Source organism: Mastomys coucha, unplaced genomic scaffold, assembly GCF_008632895.1.
Source record: "Mastomys coucha isolate ucsf_1 unplaced genomic scaffold, UCSF_Mcou_1 pScaffold22, whole genome shotgun sequence".
Classification (NCBI taxonomy): domain Eukaryota; kingdom Metazoa; phylum Chordata; class Mammalia; order Rodentia; family Muridae; genus Mastomys; species Mastomys coucha.
The window spans coordinates 136,629,021-136,635,784 of record NW_022196905.1 but is presented as its reverse complement, the minus strand read 5'-3'; the positions used below and the strand labels follow the sequence as shown (position 1 = coordinate 136,635,784).

Sequence of the window (6,764 nt, the reverse complement as noted above, 5' to 3'; positions counted from 1 at the left end):
TGGTACAGCTGCGGTGGCAACAGGATAGATGCACTCACCAGCCAGATGATGAGGCAAACAAATGAGCAGTCCTGCCTTCCCCGCAGACCTCCTGGTGGTGCCACCTATTTACCCCGCCCCAAAGTCAATCTTTCCTGCTAAGAAAAGATTAGCTAAGATCCTCAAAGACCCATCCAGAGGTGTGTGTCTTAGCTGACTCTAGATCCAACCAAGTTGACAGTCAAAATGTAAAACTTCCTCAGCTATCTGCCTCACCTTCCGTTACCTCTGCTACACCCGTAGAACTTTAGGCAAAAGAGAGTAGGCTTGGGAACTGTGAACTGACTCCGTGGGAAGAGGTGCTTGTCGCCAAGCTTCAGGACAGGAGGAGTTCTAGAAAGAGAGAACAGGAACACACGACACAAAATAAGTAAGTGCAACAGAATGAGAGAAGGCTCACCTGGCAGTCAGAAAACAGATGATGGGGAGACAGAGAGACAGAGAGACAGACAAACAGACAGACATACACACACACACACACACAGAGACAGAGACAGAGAGACAAACAGATGATGGGGAGACAGAGAGACAGACACACACATACACACACACACAGAGAGAGAGAGAGAGAAAGAGAGAGAGAGAGAGAAAGTGATAACATTGACCGATGACATTTGAGCAAACATTGTAATTGATTAGAAAAATAAATTAGTGTGCTGGTGGTGTATGTGTGTAATCTAAGCTCTCAGGAAGCTGAGGGAGGAGGGTCAGCCTGGGCTGTACTCTGGGTTCAGGGTAGCCTGGGTGATGTATTAAATTCTGTTTTTAAAAAATAGAATAATCAGCCGGGTAGTGGTGGCGTACGCCTTTAATCCCAGTGCTTGGCAGAGGCAGGCAGATTTCTGAGTTCAAGGCCAGCCTGGTCTACAGAGTAAGTTCCAGGGCAGCCAGGGCTATACAGAGAAACCCTGTCTCGAAAAAAACAAAAAACAAACAAAAAAATAGAGTAATTGAGGCTGGTGAGATGGCTCAGCGGGTGAGAGCACCAATTGCTCTTCCAAAGGTCCTGAGTTCAAATCCCAGCAACCACATGGTGGCTCACAACCATCTGTAATGAGATCTGACACCCTCTTCTGGTGTGTCTGAAGACAGCTACAGTGTACTTATAATAAATAAATCTTTAAAAAAAAATAGAGTAATCTAGTGGCTGAGGCCTTTGGACCAATCCAATGTTTTTTTCTTCTCTTCTCTTCTCTTTTCTTTTCTTTTCTCTCCTCTTCTTTTCTTTTCTTTTCTTTTCTTTTCTTTTCTCTTCTTTCATTTGTTTGTTTTGAGACAGGATCTTATGTAGGTCAGGCTGGCCTTGAGCTTACCTTGTAGTTAAAGAAGGCACCCAGCATTCTGCTCTGACCTCCATGTATGTGCATACTTACACACTCACATGTGTGCCACACACATAGCTGGGCATGGTGGTTCACACCTGTAATTCCAGCCCTCCAGAGGCAGAGGCAGGAGGATCATGAACTCGTGGCTTGCCTGGATAATATAGCAAGACTTTGTCTCTAGACAGACAGACAGACAGATGTGAAGCATCAGAGATTCGGAGTCTAAAAGTGATTTTGGCATGTTTGTGAGGAGGGGTGGGGATATGTTTAGTTTGGGGTACTACTCATTCGTTACCTCATATACTTGCTCTACTGCTGCTGATCCCACGGAAGTGTGGAGCCCCCTGCGCCCTCACACCTGTTACCCTAAGGCTGCCCCTCCTCCTGTGATATCCTGTGAAGCTGACTCACAAAAGCCCACAGGAGGAGGTCAGGGGAAAATCATTCTAAAATTCAGGAAGCAAGGCAAGAGTTTACTTTTTTGCAGCAGGATGAATTGCCAGAGATTCCCCAGGCCCTTTCAGCTGTCTTGTCTCTGAAGAGTTCTATTTTGGTGCTGGCTGAGCATCCATCCACCCAGCTCTTCGGAACACACAGTGAATGGAAATGATGCCAGCTACCGAGGGCTGAGTCATCCCTCAGCAGCTGCTGTTGACCACGCTGATGGTTCTCAAGGTCTTTATGTGGTTTGTGACTTGAGTCTGAAGTGCCTCCCACAGGCTCCTAGTGCCTCCCATGGCCTCCTGTGTTTGAACACTTGGTCCTCAGCTGCTGGGGTGTCTGGGAAGTGTCCTGTGATTCACTGGTTCCTTTACGACTGCCCAACAGGCACATACCTTTGGGCAAGTCTGTGAGGGCATTTCTCGATAGAGTTAACTGAGGAGTGTGGGCTGTGCCGCATGGAATCCCAGGTTGAATACAAATGAAAACATCAGGAAGGGAGGAGAAAGCAAGAAGAACACCGACATTCTCCCCTCTCTTTCTCTCCTGGCTGTGGACACTATGTGACCAGATGCCTCATGACCATGGTGGGTGCTTTGCCCACCATGATAGACTCTATCCTGTCAACGATGAGCTAAAATAAAGCCTCATTTCTTAAGTTACTTTTGTCATAGCAACAAGAAAGGTTGCTAATATAGGGCTGAAGATGCCCATTTGTACTCAAGATTTATTTTATTTTTAGTTATGTGCACATTTGAGAATCCCCATGTATATCTGCATAATGTGTATATGTGTGTATGTGTGGTCTGTGTAGTGTGTATGTGTGTAAAAATGTGTGTGTGCGTGTGTATGTGTTGTGTTTGACGACGTATGCACATGTGGAGGCCAGAGGTCTAATCAGGCGTCTTCTTCAATCACTCCTTTTTTTTTCTTAATTTATTTTATTTATATGAGTACACTGTAACTGTCTTCAGACACACCAGAAGAGGGTGTCAGATCTCATTACAGATGGTTGTGAGCCACCATGTGGTTGCTGGGATTTGAACTCAGGTCCTTCGGAAGAGCAGTCAGTGCTCTTAACCCCCGAGTCACCTCTCTAGCTCCAATCCCTCCTTTTTGAGACAGGGTGTTAGGGTCTGAGAAATTGGGAATAAGCCACCATGAAAACCAAGTCTGAGACAACAAAAGTTTCTTTATTCAAGTCTTGTATATCAGGGACATGGCTGGGTTCAGGATTCAAACCCTGACAGCAGGGCAGGACAGAGCAACCTTTTAAAGCAAGCAAGCAAACAAACAAATAAGCAAACCCCCAAAACAAAGACAACAAACAAACCAGGAGGGGTAAGACCAAGGGTAGGGGCAAGTAGTCGAGTATGTGCATGCTGTATATTTTCATCTGTCTTTCACACCAAGCATTTAAAGTGGGTTAATGCCTGACAAATACCTCACATGGCGTCTCCGATAACTTAGTCTGGATTGAGACCAGTCAATCAGAGCCTCTTTAGCAGCAGCAGCTGGGTTTCAGTCCTGACTGGGTGCTGACCAACAAAGCACAGGTTGAGATTTTGTGGTCTAAGCTCATTCATGTTGGGAACCTGGGGCCAGAAGCCATTCCTGAGGATTTTGCTGTTTCTTAGAATTCAGCCTAGTACATGGTGGAGACTCCACACAAGATGGGGTCTCTGAGGCTACCGTGGCCTCTGACAGGGTTTTCCACTGATCCTGGTGTTAGATGATTGGGCTAGCCTGGCTGGCTTGATCCCTGGAGTCTGCCCATCTTCCCTGCCCTGTGTTGGGGTTAGAAGCATGTGCTGTCGTGACTGGCTTTTTCCATGGACACTGAGGTCATGTTTGTGCAGTGACCACTTTATCCACTGAGCCATCTCCAGAGCTCCATCTGATGTTGTTTCCTCATCCTGGCTGTGTCATGGCCGAGATATGACAAGCTATACTCACACCAACCGGAAGAGAAGAACTGAGCTAACGGATGTCTCACTGGCATCTGCTTTCTCAAAAAAACCACAGTTGCCACCCTATACAGCGATTACGGTTTTAAACACCTCACCCCTAGGCTGGCAGCATGATTGGTTCCTGATTGGGACACTATTTTGGGAGTTTCCAGAAACGTTTGGAAACTAGGACTAGCTGGAGATAGTAGTTCCTGGTGAGGAGGTTGTTGCTGGGGACTTCCTTTCCTCTCTTCTTGTCTGCCATAAAGTTAAGAACCATGTCCACCACACACCGCAGCCACCATGACATTCTGCCTGGTACCTGGAGTCACACACCTGAAAGGTCTCTGATGTAGGTCTGGGGGACACCGAGATGGATTGTTAGGGGAAGACAGTTGGTTAGAAGAGCTGCCAACACCACAGACAGACAGTTGATGTGATACGGCATCTGTGAAAGGAGAGAGCAGCTGCAGGTTCTGCACTCTGGGCAGCAGCTGGATTCTAACAGTCTAACAGTCTTTTAGTGACAACGCATTAAGCTCCAGAAGCCATGAGCCCAAATGAATAATTTGAGTCGTTCCTCTAGATACTTTGGATACAGCTGTAGATACACTGAATTTACTTTTCCCTTCAGGGAGAGAGAAAGATGGAGGCATGTCTTATGTCTTGAAGAAGTTCTTGAAAGTGTGTCTCGTCAGAAATTCCACAGCTTTCACCCTGGGGAAACACAGGTATCCAGTGTGCTCTTTTTTGTGATAACACGGAGGGAAATTTCATTTCTTTTGTAATGCCGTCACATGAAGGAGCTAGGGTGCCTCAAACATTTGGATGTTGCCTAGGAAACACCCAAAGAGGCGTTCACTAGCTCTTACTGGCAGGGAAGATCTCTAACTTTGGAGGTCGCACAGTTGGGGTGGCACATGCCCGATTTCCTACCTGTTTTGTTAGAGGCACCGTCTCTCTAGTGTGGGTCTGGGCCGTGTGGGTTATGCTAACAGTTTCCTAGGTTATTTCAGAGACCCGAGGCCTGCTTTTATTGACAGTACTGACTCTTTACTTGGGTCTACAGATGTTCCCTGGGTGATGAGAACAGACTGTGAAGGTTCGGCATCTCTCTCTTTCCTTCTCTGCTGCGTCAGCCTACGTGTCAGACCCTACCTGTCTCTGCATGTAGACAGAGTGTTCATTCAAGAAATGCTTTGTTCAGAGCTGTGTTATAAGATGAATGAACTTGACCTCCTTTTTACCCTCTCTTTTGCTCTTCAAGGGTAAAAACATGTAGGATCTGCTGTGACCAAAACCATAAGACCTTGAAAGGGGGGAAAAGAGGTATCCATGAAGACAGGAAAGATGGCTCAACTGGTAAAGTGCTTGCCATGCAAGCATGAGGGTTTTATTGGGTCTCAGAATCCACATAGAAAGCTGAGCATGCTAGCACGTGTTTATCTCCTTAGCTCTGGTGAGGTGGAGATGTGTGGATCCTTGGGCCTTGCTAGCCAGACAACCTAGCCTGCTTTGTCATACTTAGGACCCAGTGAGAGACGCTGCCTCAAAGAACAAGGTAGATGATTTCAGAGGAATAGCACCTAGGTTGTTCTCTGGCCTCCACATGGACCTGGACACACAGACACACACAGACACAGACACATATGCACACACTCACACACACACAGACACACACAGACACGTACAGACACACACCAGACACACACAGACACACAGATACACACAGACACACACATAGACACACAGACACACACACACAGATAAACACAGACACACATAGATACACAGACACACATAGACATACACAGATACACAGATACACATAGACACAGAGACACACATACAGACACACACACAGACACATAGACACACACAGACACACAGATACACACACATAGACACACACAGACACCCAGATACACACAGACACACAGACACACACACATAGACACACACAGACACAGATACACACACAGACACACAAAGACACACAGATACACACACAGACACAGATACACACACAGACACACATACACACAGACACACACACACAAATACACACAGACACACACACAGAGAGACACACACAAATACACACAGACACACACACACAGAGACACACACACAGACACATAGATACACACAGACTTATGCCCATACCCAGAATGGCATAAGGAGTTAGTACACATGGCATTGGAGATGTCTTAATTCGGGTTTCTATTGCTGTGAAGAGACATTGTGACCATCACAACTGGGGCTGGCTTACAGTTTTAGAGGTTTAGTCCATTATCATCATGGCAGGAAGCATGGCAGCATGCAGGTAGATATGGCACAGGAGGAGTTGAGACTTCCACATCTGGATCTGCAGGTAGCAGAAAAAGAGAGAGTGACAGTGGATCTGGCTTGCACATCTGAAACCTCAAAGCCCATACCCAGTGACACACTTCCTCCAACAAGGCCACACCTCCTAATTGTGACACTCCCTATGACTATGGGAGGACATACTTCTTATTCAAACCACCACAGGGGAGATATTTGAAATGTGTTATATGCTTAATTTTTTTTTTTTATAACAGCTTCCTCACAGTAGCTTTTGACGTCAAACCTGGATCCCCATAGTAAGCCCATGTAGTAAGACTCATGGAGGTAGATGGCAGTGGATGGGGTCAGTAACGTAATGTGGTTGAAAACTGCACTGACTCCTAGATGAGCCCAGTAAGCACATGATATTCTTGTTTTTGGTGTGTGTGTTAATGTGTGTACACATGTATGTACAAGTACATGTATGCATGTATGTGTATGAAGGCCAGAGGTCAGCATCAAGTGGCTTCCTAGATCGCCTTCTACCTTACCTTTTGTTACAGGATCTCTTCCTGAACTGGGCTTACTGGTTTAGCAGGCTGGATGCAGCCCTGGGATTATAAGTGTATGCCACAATTCCTGGATTTTCTACATGGTCTGAGGGTCAAACTTGGGTTCTCAGGCTTGCATGGTGTCCCAGTTT

General features: G+C 46.3%; 1 long non-coding RNA gene across 1 annotated transcript; it reads right to left on the bottom strand.

Annotated features, from left to right (window-relative positions):
• Positions 1-222: 222 nt before the first annotated feature.
• On the bottom strand, positions 223-6,161 carry LOC116070983. The gene is made up of 3 exons (XR_004110656.1): positions 6,027-6,161; positions 4,091-4,202; positions 223-372 (listed from the first exon to the last, which is right to left on the bottom strand). It is a non-coding gene; the product is annotated as an uncharacterized LOC116070983 (long non-coding RNA).
• Positions 6,162-6,764: the final 603 nt, after the last annotated feature.